Genomic DNA, 18,313 nt, shown 5'->3' with positions numbered 1-18,313 from the left:
GAGGAAGCGAGACATTAGAGTGGAATGAATGCCCCGGGGCGTACAAAATCAGTAATCTCGCCTCCGGGCGCCCTAACCTAACCCGTGCGCGCCGTTCGTTCGCCTTTAATGCCTCCTACCTTAACACCGGTGCACCGTGCAAAAACGCCGCAATATCGCTCTAACTGCCCTGCCAACCGGGATCCACCCGATCTACGAAAGGTAACCGTGTTTCCTCCCTCGAGTATCAACCGCCTTATATATTACCCATCTCCTTATATGCATTTCCATCCCTTCGTGAAAATCCTCGTGATAGATATTTTATTCTGCTCTGGTCGAGAGACGAACTGGTGGTTTAATTCGTTTGGTCGAGGGGGGATGAACGACGCGAGTCAATTCTTTTTCTTTTCTGTTTCTTTTTTTCCTTTTCTTTTGCGATCGACTCGTAGTAAAAATTCTCGCGCGAACTGTGGAAGATTAGCTCGAATATCGTATGAGGTATGAGATATATATTTTTCTTTTCATTTCAACGCGATAAGTTGAAAGCGAGCGCGGGCCTCGAATGGATAAATCCGAAATCGAGGTGTTTTGTGTGTATAGGACGCGAGGCACGAAGGCAAACGTGCGACTGCATGCTCGTCGGAAAGGACGTAAAACGTGGCAGGAAGAAGGGGAACAGGGACAGGTAAGAAGAAAAAAAAGAGGAAAAGGCAAAGAGAGCCGGACACAGGTGGGTGTCGGCTCCGTTTGTAAGCCGAGAACTGCGAAAGCTACACGCCTCGCCTTCCTCCACTTCTTCTCCGCTTCTTCTCCACCCCCGCAACCAAGGGCGATTCGAAACGTCCCCTATGAAATCGAGATCACAAGGTGGTAGGATTTCTTGTTTACACAAGCTGCACACATAGCAAACCTTATTCAACCTCAAACGCTTCCAGATGAGAGAAATATATTTCTCTGCGTCAAAGTTTCTTCCTCCTCCGATGTATTTTCCTCTCCTACAACTTTTCACAAATCTGCGTCCTCTTTACCAAAATTCCATAAGATTGTTGCTTTAAAGCGACCTTGATCGAGAATACCGAAGTTTTATCGAAATTTATCGATCAAATTTTTTGACATAAAGTACGACGAGACCGTCGGATTCGAGACTTTGGGATCCGTGCTCGCCACGGATCGTTCCTCCTCATCGAAACTACACTTTTATCCACGCGGTTGTTTCACGAGAAAGAGAAAGATCCAGTGAAAAACGAGGACACTTTGGTTATATCGTGGAATACGATATCAAGATGAATGGATGGTTTGGCGATATTAAGTTTGATATTTATCCAAGGAGAAGCGACGACCGCGTTTTCCATCGAGAAGCGGCGATTCGTGCCACGCACAATTATCGTGTTTCAAAGATTTCTCAAGTACAGTTTATATAGATGCTCGCTGCGCGTTCAATGAGCCGTATCGGTATGCATGGAGGAGCGAGATGACGTTAGTCTCCGCTTCGGAATGCCCGCACGTGGCTCGCGCATTCCTTCAAAGACGAAACGTGCCTCTCGCTGAAACTTCTCGAGAAAGAGCGGCTTGAATTTTCGAACTTTCATTTAAAAATTTGCAAATGTTGAGAATATTTGCCCGTTCGTATCCTAATTGTTATTTGTCGAGATCGAAATTCGATAACGGAGGCTTCTCTATGGCGAGAAAATACATCTCGTTTGATCTTAATTCGTGGTAATTTTATCTTAACAAAGCTTGTTTTCTTCTTCGTTTCGCTCTTCGTTATTGGTCGAGTAAAAGTTGCTGGAATGAAGATTAACTCGATCGAAATTCGACCGGTTACGGATAAATCACAGGTGGAAAGAAATTATTGGAGATTTTGTGGAGCTAAAGTGAACGACTATTCCCACGAAACGTGCGATGTGACGAAAGAAAAAAGTCGTTCGGGGAGGACAATTTTTCTTATAAAATACACGTGATTTACAGTTTCTGCTGGACTCATTACTCGACAGGGATACTCAATCCAGGAATAATCATCACGTTGAATTATCCGAATATCTCGTCTCTTTTCGGATCACTTTTTCAAGATGATCTTATTTCTCGTGGAGCAGAAATTAGAATTTCCATTTCTAACTTCATCCATCAACGAAAGTTTGAAAAAAAAGAAAAAGACGATTCTCTCTCCTCCCTTCTTCTCCTCGATATCGAATTTCGGGGGAATTTAATTTTAAGGGAAAGCGGATCGCCGGCACGAAGCCGGCACGAACGAGCAACAAGTTTCCCCGAATTAACGGTGATCAGACGCCCACACGCGGCTTCGTCATATTCGTGACAATGTAGAATTTTCAATTGGTGGATACGAACCGCGGCTAATCTCGTAAATCGAGCGTGGACGAGCCGGGGGTGTCGAACGACCGGCTACGCTCTGTAAAAATTAATCATCCCCGCGTTAATTGGCGCGCATGATTAAGCTGCCGAGCGACAACCTGATTTTCGTCCTTCCCTTGCTTGTCCTTCCCTCCTCCCCCTTCCTCTCTCCTCGACGGTTGTCATCTCGCCGTCTTATTCGTTAACGTTTCCACCCGTTCGACTTCATTAATCATCGAATTAACCAATTAAGAGTTAATGCGCGAAATTCTACGAAAAGAGTGTTTATCCTTGTTCCATGTGTTCATCCGTTTAAATTGTCGTTATTTCGTTATATTACGAGAAAGCAGGGCTGTCTAAATCAGGATGACACATTTTATTTCTACGAGAAAAAAATTATTAATCATATAATACATATAATGAATGATAATGAAATATATTAAAGCAAAAATAGAGCAGATAAGTTATAATTAAATACTTGTCCAATTTCTTTTTTCTCTAAATCGGAAGAAAAAGAATCGAAACTTTGGTTAACCTTAACCTCGGAGAAAGAGGAAAATCGATTCATCCCCAAACATTCTCCTCGACGTTAAATCGTCACGTATCGGGAAGAAACGGGGATTCTCTGCGCGGGGATCGAGAGAACAAATGGGCAGTTAGTTTCCATTTTCTATCCACGGCGGGAGGGTTGAGAAGGCTGATTAATCTCGAAACTCGCGGGGAATCGTGGAAGGGGATCGCAACGCGCGATCGAAGTTCCGCACGAGAGTGAATCAAGAGGCCGATCCGAAATTGCAGCCGGAGGATGCACACGCAGCGCCCGTTGCGCGGCGTGTGTGTGGTCCCCCGATTCATCACCACGGCTCTCGCTCGTCTCGTCTCGTCTCGCAACGCTCTGATGTGAAGTATGGCCGAGCCGGGAAATGATCCTTTAAATTGGTCCGACACTGCGGTGGGTCAGTTACAACCCATTTGCATCGCGAAATTTCGCGGCATGCCCCTTTGTCGTGCGCCCGATGAAACGATAAAACGAGAGAGAGAGAAAGGGAAGACACGGTAACGAGTTTCGACTTCCACTTCCTCGAGTTCCCACCGCTTCTTCGAGATCTCTTGGTGAATAGAAATAGAGGAGAAGAAATAGAATAGAAATTCACTCGGATCTTTCCGGTCGATCGATTATCTTAGAAAATATTATTATTAGAGAAGGAAGACGAGTTTTTCGTTCGTTCGAGAAATTTTTTTAATTGTACGAGACAGAAATTGAAATAAATATATATATATATTAAGGAGAATTGTAGGAGAGCAGGTTACACGCGAAGGAGAAAGTGGAAGTTGGGGGGAGGGAGAAGAAAAAAAGGAAAGAAGAAAATACAAAGTCACATTCTCGATGAAGAATTCCAACGTTCTTGGATATCTTTTTAACTTGGACGAGGCTCGTTTCTTTAGCCTCGCTTTAAAAGTCGAATCTGTTTTCTCGTTCGATGTATACGGTGGCAAGAAACAAGTGACGGGACACGGCGGGCCCGATGTTTCGATCGTGGAAAACGATTGGACGTGGAAATGGCAGGTGAAGATATATTCGAGCGGAGCGGTTTTACTAGACGATCCTCTGGAAACTCGTTTCGAGGATGAGGCGGAGGGGGGAAGGTAGTCAGGGTCGCGGGCTTTCTCACACGAAAATCCAATTTTACAAAAATATCGAGCCGGTAATGAGAAATAGCCGCTGAGTCACTCTGGTCGCCGATAAAAACTCGAAGAAGCCGGCTCGTTCTTGGCTCGTACACGCCACCGCGCCGTCCCACGCCCCCGGCCAATGAGAAAAATCAACCCCTCTCTGTGCCCTCTCGCCTCCCCCCGCCCTGCCCTCCTTTCACGCTCGCTCGTGGCTTGCGCCTTCGATCCTCCTCTACGCGCGGGGGGGACACGACGTTTCTTGCCAATTCGTGCCACGAACGAGGAATCCGACCATTTCTCTCTACGGTATCCAATACTCGACATTTTTCTTCTCCTTTTAACCCTTTTGCCAACGATCCACGCGTGTCTTTTATTTTCGTTAACATTCATCGAGCGTTTGATTCCAAGAAATTCACTCGGTTTCTAATCGATCTCTGTATTTTCCAGTCGATCGAGAAAACGTTATTATCGAGAAGGAAGTTTTCGAGAACGTTAATCGTAATCGAGAAATAATATTTGGCGGGGGAGAAGGAGGAGGAGATCGAAGGTTTCCTCGTGCTGAATTATATTAAAATCGTGCTCGTGGGCGGAGAAGTGAAGCAAGTGACACACAACACAACACGCGGTACATAACTCAAATTGGACACAGCTCGCAATTATCCAGGGGATCTCGACTCTTTGTTCGCGCGAACATAGTGGACGTTGCACGTGTAGACCGTTCAAATTTCGAAATTGTACGTGAAAAGAAGGAAAAACGAGATGTATACCGCTAAAGAGAATTCTCCATCCTTTTTATAACGGAGCATAAGAATAAAGCGAGATTTCCTCGCTCCAAGCAAAAACCATACCTTTATTATCCTCCGCACGGCGTCATATTGTACCGAGTCTAAGGATATGTCTATTGTTTTGATATAAATCACCGTTTCACAGATCTCTCGCTCCACCTTGAAACCAACAATGAAACCGTCTTCAACCGTTCTCCGCTCCGTTTTTCCCTCCGACGTTCGAATCGTACCACCTATTTATCCTTAAAAAAACGAAAAAACGAAAAGAACGAGACGATAAGTTCGATTCGACGTGCGAAATTAGAGCCACGTGCTAACGAAACAACTCGTCGAGCCACCGTCAAACTCTTGTCCGATCTTATCGTCTCCTCTCTCGATCTCTTTGCCGAACGAGCGACCGTCTCGATCGATGGCCGAGCAACGAGGATGAGAGTTGTCCTCCGAAAAAGGACATTGCTCCGATTCGATCGATCGAAAGAAGGAAAGGGAGAGAGAGGAAAAGGAGAAAGATCGATTTCGAGGCAGGCAGCGCCGTAATTCCGTGGCCGTCGGCGGATCCTTTAACGCGTGTACACGCTTCCACTTTTGAAACGAAGGAAGGAAGGAAGGAACGAAGGCGTCCCTCATTTGCTGCATGTCGGCCGGCTCGGATGCATTTATCATGCGGCCGCCTGCCTCGAAGCGCGCACCAGTTCCTCCTCTCTCTCTCTCTCTCTCTCCTCCATCGAGGAGGCGAAAAACGGCCGGCTGTTTCACCTGGTCGGTCTCGCGTGTGTCTGCGTGCCGCGTGCACGCAACGCGCCGCGAGGAAAACACGAGTCCACTTCCACGTGTCGACTCGAATGGACAATGGCGGCCGTCACGGTGAAACGCACGCGGGGCTACCGTCTTACGCCTCTACCACGAGCGTACGTGCACAGGTCGGTGCACGACCACGCTTCTATTCGGTGGGATTGCGCTCGTTCGCGATCCCGTGAGCCGGGGACCCTTCACGGGGGAATGGATCAAGTTGGATGGAGTTTCGGAGACGATTCGAGCAGGAGAAGGAGGAGGAGGTGGTGCTCTCACCTGTTCGATCTTTTCCTTTTTTCCACAGGAAATATCGAAGAATATTTTTCAACCTCTATATCCCGGAGAGGATTGCAATTTGCAAATGTCGAAGGAACGATGGAAAAATTGATTTGGGAAAGGATGGAGTATTTTGTGCTGATCTTTTGGATTTTTTTTTTTTGGTGAGAGAAGTATTTTCGTTTATCTTAGGTCGAAATAGAGCGATCCGAAGAAGGGATGGGGGAAGATTTGATCAATTTGACGGGTAGACTGTGTTGAATTTTTCCCAGAAAGAAAAGAGGGATCGAAGAATCGTCAGGATCGTAAAATTTCTATTTTTGCATGAAACGTCGCCACAGACGTGAACTCGAATCAAAGCAAAGCAAGTAATCTCGGTTACTTCGACGTAGAATCGGTTGAAACGATTCTGAAAAAAAAAAGAAAAAGAAAAGAAAGAAAGAAAGGAAAAAAGAAACAGAAGCCGCGTCGTTTAGCCGACAGGACGTGGAAAGAGGGGAAAAAAAGAAAAAAAAGAAGAGAAACGAAGGCCTTCATCGTCCGGCTGGACAATGTGCGTACAAAATTACATCTTCGCCTCTCCCTCCGTCTCTCTGCCCGTCTCTCTTTCTTCCACCTCGGTTTTCTTGATCTTATTAAGCCCCGATAGATCCGGACGGGGGCAGACTAGCAGCGAGACCGAAAAGAATTCCTCGATCTCGTTATTGAATGAAGTCGTGGCTACCGTCGTGGTAACCCGCGGTGAGACCCGACATGATGAACAGCATTCCGCGATGGGAGGCGTCATTGTGATCCGGATGTCATATGTTAGCGTCCCAGTGTTTCATATTCTCGATCGTAATGGCCGCTGCCTCCTCGACTTCTCGCGGTTACGCGTATTCTTTGTCCCGTGCTTCTTCTATCTTTCGAGCGAAGATTTTGGTTTTCGATTCCGATCGTTAAATTAGAAATTGGATGCTGTTTCTCTATTATTCGCAGTTATACGAATATTCGTCCTATCTTTGAAATATCTTTGGATCGGAAATTTTGTTTCGATTTCGATTATTAAATTAAAAATTGCTATTTCTCCACTCTTCGTAGTTATACGAATATTCCTATTTTTGAAATATCTTTGGATCGAAAATTTTGTTTCGATTTCGATTATTAAATTAAAAATTGCTGTTTCTCCACTCTTCGTAATTATACGAATATTCTTCCTTCTATGGAATATCTTTGGAGTAAAAATTTTGGATTTCAATTACGATTATTAAATTAGAAATTGGATGCTGTTTCTCCACTCTTTGTACTTTTACGAATATTTCTTCTATGGAATATCTTTGGTGCAAACATTTTGGATTTCAATTATTAAATTAAAAGTTGGATGCTGTTTCTCCATTACTAATAGTTATACGAATATTCATCCTATCTTTGGATCGAAGATTTTGGGTTTCAATTACGATTATTAAATTAGAAATTGGATGCTGTTTCTCCATTATTTATACGAATATTTGTTCTACGGAATATCCATGAAAAATCTTGGGAATTTTAGACTTCAATTTCGTAATTATTAAATTAGAAATGGAATGCATTTTTCGCAATTCATGCCATTTCTTCGTGGCGTTCCGAGATTCTGAATTTTCGTAATTGAATTTTTTTCATGCTGTAAACGAGAAATATGGATTTTTCTACTTTTTTTCTTTTTTTTTTGCAAGAAAAGATGGTAGACGATTACATCGGTGTCTTTTGAGAAGCGAAGTAGGGAGCGGCACGATTCATCGACTATTTCTGAATACTTACGACTGCAAGAAGGCTCTTAGAAAAAAGTCGTTTGCATATTTTTTCACTTAGGCGACTTCATCAAGCGGTGGTCATTAAGCGGTGCAATTTTATCGCCTAGCAGGAGACGCATGCAACGCGAGAAGACACGCCGTACACGGGAAATCACAGTGTTTGAATTAATCGACCATATCGTGCCAGTCTATCGTTCCATTTTCTCAATCAGGAAAATCGATATCTTTTTTTTAATTCTTATTACCTTCCGCTAAAAAATTTCACAAAAGTTACATGTAATAAGTACAATTGAAAAATAAATAACAAATTAGGAACGTAGTAAAATCCTCATTAATCTTATTCAATTTCGACATGACATATATATACGTATTAATATATATATATGTATTGATCTTTACCCTTGAATCTCTAAAATCTAATATTAATGATCGATAGAAAAAACGAATCGACCTTTCTGGAAAATACGCAGAAACACAAAACGCCTGGACAAACGATCGAGGCAGAAATTTCCTTCATTATTATCTCTTACGCCACGAGTAAAAAGATACTTCAAAGCACGAGATTTCTACGTATTACACCGACTAATAACGCGTTTGTGCGTCGATGCGCGATTGCCAGCGATTAGCAAGATCGATCGTGTAATTTCACGATCAATGACGTAACCACGATTACTCAACGTCCATGACGAGTGTGTGTTTAGAACGTGAATGTGGATCAAAGTCACCAGCAGCGGCGGCGGCTAAGTAGTCCATGAACTTCCTCGCGGCTCGACTCGTGAATGGAATTCGAGAAAAAAATATGGCAGCGTTGACAGAACGCCTGAAAGAAAAGAAAAAGGGAACCGAAGGGAAACGTGATCATTTGACTGAAGAGAGAGAAAGAGAGAACTAAAGGAGTTGGAGATTAGAATAAGGATGGAGAAGGAAACGTTTAAAATTGGTAAGATCGAAGATGTGGAATATAATTTTGTAGATTAAATTCGTAATATTTCTATATTTATCTCGTTTCAAATTTCTACGCCTCGAGTAAGTAGAATTCGTGAGAATTTAAATCTCGGTTATTTAAAGAGCGGGTAGAATTGGCGATATTCCATTTCGCATTCGAATCTACACGGAGCGAGAATGACGAGGTGAGAAACGGTCGAGATAACGCGGCAAAGAAAAATCTGTTTCCAAGTAAAATTCCACTTGCAACTTGTCGTTCATTCAGAGTGATGTCTAATTAAACGAGAGGGTTCTCGGGGCGCACGGTTGAACGCGATTCCGAGTGTTTTCTCCTTCGAGACAAGAAACGTTCCATTGCGGTAACCTCGTGGATACGCGTTTAGAACGACGTCGCACAAAGTATCCGGCAAAGTATCGGGGCAAAAACTATAATTGCTGCGTTATCCGCTATAATAATGTTTAATCGTCAGAGAAGGGCAACCCGTGGCAATCTCTGTCGTACACTTTACGCGATATTAATTTTCGATTAACCTGTTCCACCATCCTTCTCCCTGCTGCGATCATCCTACGCGCCACTCGATCTTTCGTCCACTCTAACGAGTCGTTCTCTTTCCTTCGAGAAATTAACATCCGTATATATATATATATATATATCGACCAATATCTCCTTTTACTTTTACTTTGTTTTTCTTCCACCTTGGAAGTTGTAAAAAAAAGAAAACATATCGTCAACAAGAGAGAAAGCTTTGCATAATGAACGATCTGAAGAAAATTGTGTCTATCTCGTATATCGCGAATGTTAGGATTTTTAAAATCTTCTCTTCTTCGCTCCCTTCACCACCCTTTAAAACTATTTTCCTAAAGAGAAATCTGTATCGAAAGGTTTCATCACACCTGTACTGTGTTGTCGCAGGCAAAAAGCGGCGCGACTAAAAAGCAGCGCGCTCACTTAGCAAACTCTTTATCGAAAGAATCTTTCTCACGGTTCAGTTGAAACGATAATTCTCTCGGACTTGGATGAATTTCATGGGGGGATAGACGGATAGATCCGATCCAGGGGGAACGCCTACGATCGAACGAGCCGATTCACGGGGCCCCGATGTTCCGGTTAACGATCATTGGACGCGATACAAATAAAATTTGCGATGGTGAGCGGATTTTCTTCGACCAAGCCGGAAGACAATCCGATCCTCGGAGTAAAATTGCTTCTTCCTTTCATGGTGTTCGTTCTATTCTCGATCGAGGTCGATTATCCTCGTACACGAGGAGTGGCGTGTAACGAGAATGACGAGGTAATTGCTGATTAACGAGCGTCGATAACGAGAATCGAAGGTGCAACAGGAACCGGGCAAATCTCGCGGTGATAATAACGTTTCACGTGGTGAGAAACTTTTCCTTTTCGAGATGGAAATCCTTTGTTTCCCCGTGCAAATAAAACTCCAGATTTTCGCGCCTTCTTCCTCCTCTCCTATGCGATATCCTCGTTGGATCGAAAAAAATAAGTAAGTAATAATAATAATGTCAATAGCGATGTCGATTCCGAGTTAAAGAGGAGAAATCAAAGCGACAACGACGATAATAACATTTCACGTTTCCCCTTTTTAGAAATGGATCCTTTATTAAAAAGTCATTTATTCGAATGATTGGAATCTTGATTGAATCGAAAGGAGAATAACGATATCGATTTTGCGATCAGACGAGAAGAAGTTTATCTTTTCGAAAAGCTGGATCCTTTGTTTATATTTAGAAATAAAAATTTGCACGTTTCGACGAATGTTATTCCGAAAGAAGAATAAATAGCAGGAACAATTGTGATTAAAAGCAAAGGAATCGACGATTCTTGAAAGATATAAATTTTAATAATGGTACAGATTCTGAATAAAAGGAAGAAGGAGAGATCTGTGATAATTTGGAATAAAAGGGAGGAAAACGGTAGTCCCGAGGCGAGTTAAAGCGGGTCTAACTGCGATCCCGATTTTCCTTTTCTCTTCGAAAAAGATTTCCAAAAGTGCAAAAATGAGTTTCAAGAATTTATAATGGAAACAAGCACGTTTCAAGAGTCAAGCAAAGGGAGCAAAAAATTAGAATCATAAATTTTAAAAAGGGGTAAAAGCCAGTATGATGTAAGAGCGAAAAAAAAGTGAAGAAGATCAGGTACCATACTTTTTTTTTTTATTTCTTTTTTTTTTCTCTCGGTCGCGTTCTTCCTTCCGCCAGATTTTTCCAACTGGGAGACGAAAAGGCTGGTCCCTTTTTTTTCAGGGAGGTGTACGGAGCCCGGTTCACCGACAACAATGAGGATTATGAGCGATAATGACGAATATTTATGAGTTTACGATCTGATGACTTTACGACTCGAGATTTTACCACTTACACGCGAAGGACGTCCCATTTCGAGAGAAAATGGCCCTGACGTCCCGTCTGTCACGTGCTGCTTACCTACAACCGGAGCATCTTGTTCCCTCTCGTAGACGTCAGAGAGAGGATAGAAAATCCAAATCTTTTTCTATCTAAATATCAGATATGAGATATTCTTTTATTTTCTTTTTAATGTTATTTGAATTCGGAGCAATTCCAAATTGCAATCAAAATTAATATCCAATTCGTTACGATGGAAAATTGTTTCCCCAAATTAATTTCTTCAACTTCTTTCGTTGCATTTTGTTGTTGTTTCTAAAGAAGAAATTCATCGTGTAATTCATTAATTAATATCACGGTGATCGCGGCTTTATAAAAGGTTTTTCGAATCGAATAGCCAAACCAATAGTAAAAAGATTTCATCGAATCGATGGCGCGAAACGAATCCGAGAACACGATGTATTTCGAAACTTCTCGTTCTTTATTTTGACTACGTTAAAAATAAACGAAAAATATAATTTCTCGCGTCGATTTATCGATTTGTGCTATTTTAATTTCTCATCGTTATTTCAAACAAAATATCCTCCACTTTGAACACTCGCTTCACAGCCAAGCGATATAAATCTCGAGTGAATTCCACGAAATTTATCCATCCAACGTACAAAAGATCCAATTTTAACGCAATAAAAATCATCGACTCGTACTACTTAAAATTCTCTTTGAACTATTTGGAACAAAATTAAAAATCCTTTAAATGAAACACCTTTAATAAGGTGTTTTGTTTCACAGCCAAGCAATATATGAATTATATCTCGAGTGAATTCCACGAAATTTATCTCCATCGATTGGAAACATCCAATTTTAACATTAATAAAATTATCGACTCGTGCTACTTAAAATTCCCTTTGAACTATTTGGAACAAAATTAAAAATCTTTTAAACGAAACACCTTTAAAAACAACTTGCTTCACAGTCGAGCAATATAAATTCGGATGAATTCCATAGATTCAATATTTAAAAAATTCAATTTTACATAACAAAATCATTATTTAAAATCCTCTTCGAACTATTTGGAACAAAATTAAAAATCCTTAAAAAGGAAATACCTTTAACAACTTGCTTCACAAGTAATATAAATTACAATTCTCGAATGAATTCCATCGATTCAACACCCAAAAAATTCAATTTTAACGAAATCGTTGGTCTCGCGCTACTTAAAATCCCCTTCGACCTATTTGAAACGAAATTGAACGTTGCTCCAGTTTAAAGATAAACGAAACTTCATCAAAACACCTTTAACGACTTGCTTCACAGCCAACCAATAATAAATTACATCTCGAATGAATTCCGCGAAATTTATCTATCTCCATCGAGGTCCAACATCCGTAAGCTCCAATTTTAACGCGAATAATCTACGTCATAACTCTTCCACGTGACTAGGCTTCGCGTAATGGTTTTGCGAGCGAGCCAGCCACGAGGAATTTAGGAAATAGGCCTGCAAGCTCTCCCGATTATCGACGAGGTCGGACTTCTCGTAATAACGTAATAATGCGTTAAAAGGCGTCGAATTTCTCAAGCTTTGAATGATCAGAGTCGTATATCAGGAATGATGAGTTTACTGTCAGCCTAGTATAACCATTATGCCTTCGTCCTTCTTAGCGAATTGTTTTCGCACAATATCCGATTCGAATCAGATTTACGATTGGACCTGGAACAACCGACCTGCTCAACGAAGTGACAGCGCTTCCTTCCTCCCTCGCTTTCCGTTTCGTCTCGATCTTGCGAGAGGAAAACGTTTGCACGTTTCACTGGCGTAGAAATCTTGAGGATGTTCGACAATTAGGATTGGAATTTGGTGGAAAATTTTGGTGGCGAGAAGAATAAAATTGGATGATGCGGAATTAAAGCCGTGAAGAGAGAAGAGGAAAGAAACGTCGAAGATATCGTCGTTTGGTGGAAAGGAATAATAAAAAGAGAAAAATTGAATTCTGTCGCAATTAGAAGTCGATGGAAAATTTCGTGATGAGAGGACTAAAATGGGACGATGCGGAATTAGAACCGTGAAGAGAGAAGAGGAAAGAAACGTCGAAGATATCGTCATTTGGTGAAAAGGAATGATAAAAAGAGAAAAATTGAATTCTGTCGCAATTAGAAGTCGATGGAAAATTTCGTGTTGAAAGGACTAAAATGGGATGATGCGGAATTAGAACCGTGAAGAAAGAAAAGGAAAGAAACGTTGAAGATATTCGTCGATTGGGATTAACGTTTGGTGGAAAGGGATGAAATTTTGATGGAAAATTTCGTGGCGAGAGGAATAAAATTAGATGATGCGGAATTAGAGCCATGAAGAGAGAAGAGAAATGTTGAAGATATTCGTCGATTAACGTTCGGGGAGGGATGGATACGAGAAAAATTAAATTTTGTTACAGGGATGCGAGAATAGAATTATAAAAGCAACAATGATTTTTCATAAAAGAAGAAAATAATTGTCGATGGAATACTTTGAAAATTAGAACTGGAGAGGATTGATCGAGGGTAATATTCGAAAGGGTTCTTGCTATATAAATAACATATTTTAAAGGGATGGTTTCTTCGAAAGAATCTTAAGAAATTCTTTGAAACCTGACGAGGACTACAAAGGAATCGATCGAAAAATTCAAATATCCTTTACAAAATTGTTTCCGAAACAATTTTGTTACGCCATTGCGCGATGAAAGAGGAAGACTTGAATAATTTTCTAAACGATCGGTCCGTGACGGGAAGTGTAACCAAAAGTAAGGCTTTAACGCGGTCTGCTCTTGCCTTCTACCAACAAAGTTCCAGGAGCTTGAACCGAGTTGAGAAATTTTCCGTGTTACAAGACATCCTGCTGGCCGGCCGTCAACATCCTTGACGGGGTTGCTTTCAGCATGTCCTGGTGGGAGCCGGGAAAAAAGCGAAGGGCCGCTGCTGTGATGTTGATACGACCAAAGTTTCCTCTTCATCTTCTTTATCGAAACGGTAAACTGTTTCCACCGATCGATCAAGTTTCCCTTCAAATAGAATTTATCTCATTTACATCAAAAAAAAAAAAAAAAAACGAAGAATTTTTTTCTCTAGATAATATTTTTCTTAAATTTCTAATCGATGTGGAAGTTGGTCTTTTTTTTTGTTTTGGCTCTTTATGAAATGGAATGTAATTGAAAATACGAATCGAGCTGGTTGGATAAGAATGTTAATAAAGGTGGAATGGTAATAAAGAATAAAACTTTTGGAAAAGAATCGAGGAGAAAAAAGAGCGTAAAACAATATAAAATGGAGTCTAGTATCGACAACGTCTTCGACAATATAGCGAAGAACCCCTACGGTTGCTGCTGCTGCGAATCTGTCAACATCCTCGTCAAAGTCGCATTGAAATCCCTTCTTGTGGACCGACAAAGAATCCCCAGTCGAGTTATTTGCCGGCAAAAAATCAACTCCCTTTGGAAGGTGGTCCTCCGTGTCGAGATCGATCTCATTGTGTTCCGTGAAAAATTTCGATAGCGGCCAGTAGCCCGGTCAAAGAAGAACGGACCAGTTTCACCCTGCCACCTCTTCTTTCGATTATCCTTTCGACAAAGTAAGTTTAATCGAGCTACAACTCTATATCATTCCCTTAATTATGTCTTCCTTCTTTTTTTTTTTTTCTTTCCTGAAAATTAAACTCCAAGATTTGCGCCAATTATTCTACTCCATCTTCCGTTACCTCTTCTTTCCATTCTTAGATCTCGATCAAGATTTCTATGCCATTAACTTTTCCTGCTACTCGAGCCACATCCCTTTCTATAACTTTTCACAGAATTCTCGATTCAGAATTGTGGAATTTCTCCATTTTTATATTCTTTTAGAATTTACACAATTAACTCTCCTTTCTCCATTCTTTCTTCCATTCTTTTACGAAATTCTTCCTTCTTCATCTTTCCTCGATCCATCATCAAAATCCTCGAGTTTCGTTAAACTTTTGAAAAAAGAAAGAACTACGAAACCGCACAAACGTCGAGCATCCAGAAACCATAATTTTTCGAACCGATGACATGTCATTTCTTTCTTGGAAGAACCAGCAGGATCGAACCGCCATTTTATCCCTCTCGCCGGACACACTTTATTTACGCGTCGATCTCTCTGCGATGAATGGCGTCGTGGAGGAGGAGGAAGAGCGAATAGGGAAAATAGCGAGAGGAAGAAGGGAGTTGGGTGCTCGAAAGGGGGTGGATTATTTACAGCGTAACGGTGTTCCGGGGCTGTTGTGTACGTTGTCAGGTAGGCGGATCGGAGGTCTGAGGCAATTTGCATTTATTTGCGGGTTCCTGACTACGCCCCCTTTTCATGGCTCGCCATCAGACCAGATACGTATCTCTCGCGCCGCTGTTTCACACTTACGTCGGCCGAACCTCGCGTTTTTTGCTCGCGATATTATATCGGGATCGGTTACACATTGTTGTCAGAGTCGATTCGTTTTTTCCTCTCCTTTTTTCCTTTTTTCTCTTCTTTTCTTTTTCCTTTTTTTTTTTAGACGATAAGGAGATCGATAATTGGACGAGAGATTTACAACCGGAACGATCTAGGACACTAGAGAGAGTTTTTTTTCTTTTTTAATCTCTGATGTTTAATGGCCAACGAGACATCGATCAACGCTACGGCGAATATTAACATTCCCTCGTTGTTCCCTCGATTTGTTAGCATTGTTTCGACTTCTGCGAATCATCCACCGGGAAAAGAATTCGTGAAGAACAGAGGATGCCAGAAGATTATTTATTTCCCCGTGGAAAAATTTACGGAAAGAGAAACGAGTCTCCAACCCCCCGTCGAATCGTCAACCGGAACGGTCCACCATGTTCTCTTCCAATCTTCCATCATCGAGGATCTTATAGGTGGCGAAATTCGAAAGACTCCTCCTGTCACCACCGACGCCTCGTAAACAAACACGCAAACACGGGTCCCCGTAAATCAATTACGTCTTCATCCATCCATCCCTCCCGTTCAATTCTCCTCTCTTCACGCTCCGGCCATCAACCAGCGACGATACCGTGACGATCTCGTCGCGACCTTGAACAGGAAGCACCTCTACGGAAAGCTTGTCTCCTCGGTGGTGCGGTAATCCTCGAACGAGCTACCAACTGGCTCGAACGAAAGGAGCCCTCTTCTGGACAACGGCTTCTGCACCATTTTGCGCTTCTCTCTCTTTCTCTCTCCTCCGCCAATTGAACGAGCCCTTGTCCAAGGGAACTCGTGAGGAGAGGAGACGACATGTTCTTGCCTCATCTCTCTCTCTTATTCTCATTCTCATTCTCTTCACCCCCGTGGAAGATGGTCCGCGATGAGTAGCATGAAGACATTAGGGAGTTTGTTTTGTCCTCGCCGCGGGACACCGTCGACCGGCCAACTAAGTTAAAAGTAACGCCGTATTACTTTGGCCAGGACGACAGCCGCCCCGGGTGGTCGTTTTCCTTCCGCTTTTCCACCCCCGCGGCACGACTCAATGCGCACGGTCGCTACGCCAGCCTTCTGTTTGGCCATTTTCGCGCTCTGCAACTGCACACAGTGCAGACACAAACACCGGCGATAATAAACATTGATGGGACATCAGCGGCGAGAGGAGAGGATTCCTCTTCTTCTCAACAATGCCCGACCCTCTCTCTCCCGCCTCTTTCTTTCTTTCTTTCTAGTTTTTTCTTTCTTTTTTCTTTTTTTTTTTTGCACTTCCACTCCGCTTTCCCCGAGGCGAGGCGAGGCGAGGCGAGGCGAGGGAAACGAACGTTTTCCACGGAACGAATCGCCGCTACGCTTGTGAATAATCGAACGAGAGTTTAGGAACCATCATTTGCCATAAAGACGTTGGACGTCGGGTCGAGATGTTTGGGGTACGAGAGGAATTTTACTCTTCGGGCTTCTCTTCGATCGTGGATTCGTCTTGAAACGTTTGCTTCGAATCTGACCATTGTTTTTCTTCGTATTTGTCCAGTGATGAGAGGAAGAGGGGAAGGCCCGATTCCGATTGAATTAATCTTTTTTGCGAATGTCGGGTGTTGTCACGTCCTGTTTCGAGCCGGAGCATCGAGTCATTTCCTCGTCGATCGATCGAGGGAAGAAGAAGAAGGAGAAGAAGAAGAAGGAGAAAAAATGTAGTAGAAGAAACGAAAGTTGGCGATCTTTGATCATGCGTAAATTGTTGAGATATACCCCTGGTTAAGGGAACGACTTAAAGCGAATCGCGTTATTTGCGCTCGTCGCTTGCTTAACCCGTTCGCGCTCCACTGGGCCGGGTCAGCTCTCGCGAACAAAATTTTCTTTCGGCCCTTTCATCCGTGAATTCGCGGGACAGAGAATCCGCAGAGATTTCTTCTTTCCATTGTTCCTCGATCATTTCTTCCCGCGATGGTATTCCAAACTTTTACTAAATTTCAATGGAACGTTTTACTCGTCCGACCGTTTTATAAATCTTTTCACACTTTGGATTCACTTTGTTTCTCTCTTCAATGCCCATTACTCGTCGAAAACAAATTCTAACGAGTTTTATTCTCAAGTGTATTTTATCCTTTAATTAAAAAGTATACGTGTTTGTCCATCGATGCGAAAGGGTGGATCCATTCCATCGTCTGTATGATTATATCGTAAATATATCTACACCAGACTTATTAAAATTTCGACCATCATTCGAAAATATTTCAAATTTTAAAAATTTACTTCAATTAAAGGATAGAATTATTGCAGCATGTTCTCCATATCGAAAGATATTTCATCCATGGATATTTGATTCGATAAAAATTCATCCAGTTTGGAAAAAATTCCATCCATCCTACAAAATTATCCTTAAACGAGAAACCAAAAATATTCTAAACCCTCGCATTTACTTTCAGAGAAAACAAAGGTAGCATAAATAATGCGTGTGAAACAAAATTTTCCTCTGTCAATACAGAGAGGATTGATTCAATAAATAAAAATTCATCCAATCTGCAAAATTATTTTTGAAAACTATTTATATCACGCATTAAACTTTATGCTGAATGACATACCAAAAATACTCCAAACTTTAATATTCTGTACAAATTTATTCTCATCGAAATTTACAATTATATGTATATGAAAGAGTTGAATAGAAACCAATAAAATTGAAATTACGCTCGAATATCAATCAACAAATACTGGAAACCTTCATATTCTCTACAAATTTACTCCAGAGGATACTCACGATAAGATGAAAAAGGAATCTGGTATCAATGATGATCTACATATGAAATCCATCTTACGAAACTACGAATACTCGAATATAAATCAAAAAATGTAAACTGCAAACTCTTATATTCTCTACAAATTTATTCGTAGCAAAGGATACTCACGATGAGATGAAAAAGGAATCAAGGGTTAAAC

General features: G+C 41.7%; 1 long non-coding RNA gene across 1 annotated transcript; it reads left to right on the top strand.

The window, feature by feature from the left end:
* Positions 1–7,508: 7,508 nt before the first annotated feature.
* LOC133667262 (uncharacterized) lies at positions 7,509–14,013 on the top strand. The gene is made up of 3 exons (XR_009832589.1): positions 7,509–10,071; positions 10,175–10,723; positions 10,832–14,013. It is a non-coding gene; the product is annotated as an uncharacterized LOC133667262 (long non-coding RNA).
* The last annotated feature ends 4,300 nt before the right edge of the window (positions 14,014–18,313 follow it).

Source organism: Apis cerana, linkage group LG14 (genome assembly GCF_029169275.1).
Source record: "Apis cerana isolate GH-2021 linkage group LG14, AcerK_1.0, whole genome shotgun sequence".
Classification (NCBI taxonomy): domain Eukaryota; kingdom Metazoa; phylum Arthropoda; class Insecta; order Hymenoptera; family Apidae; genus Apis; species Apis cerana.
This window is presented reverse-complemented; position numbering and strand designations above follow the sequence as displayed.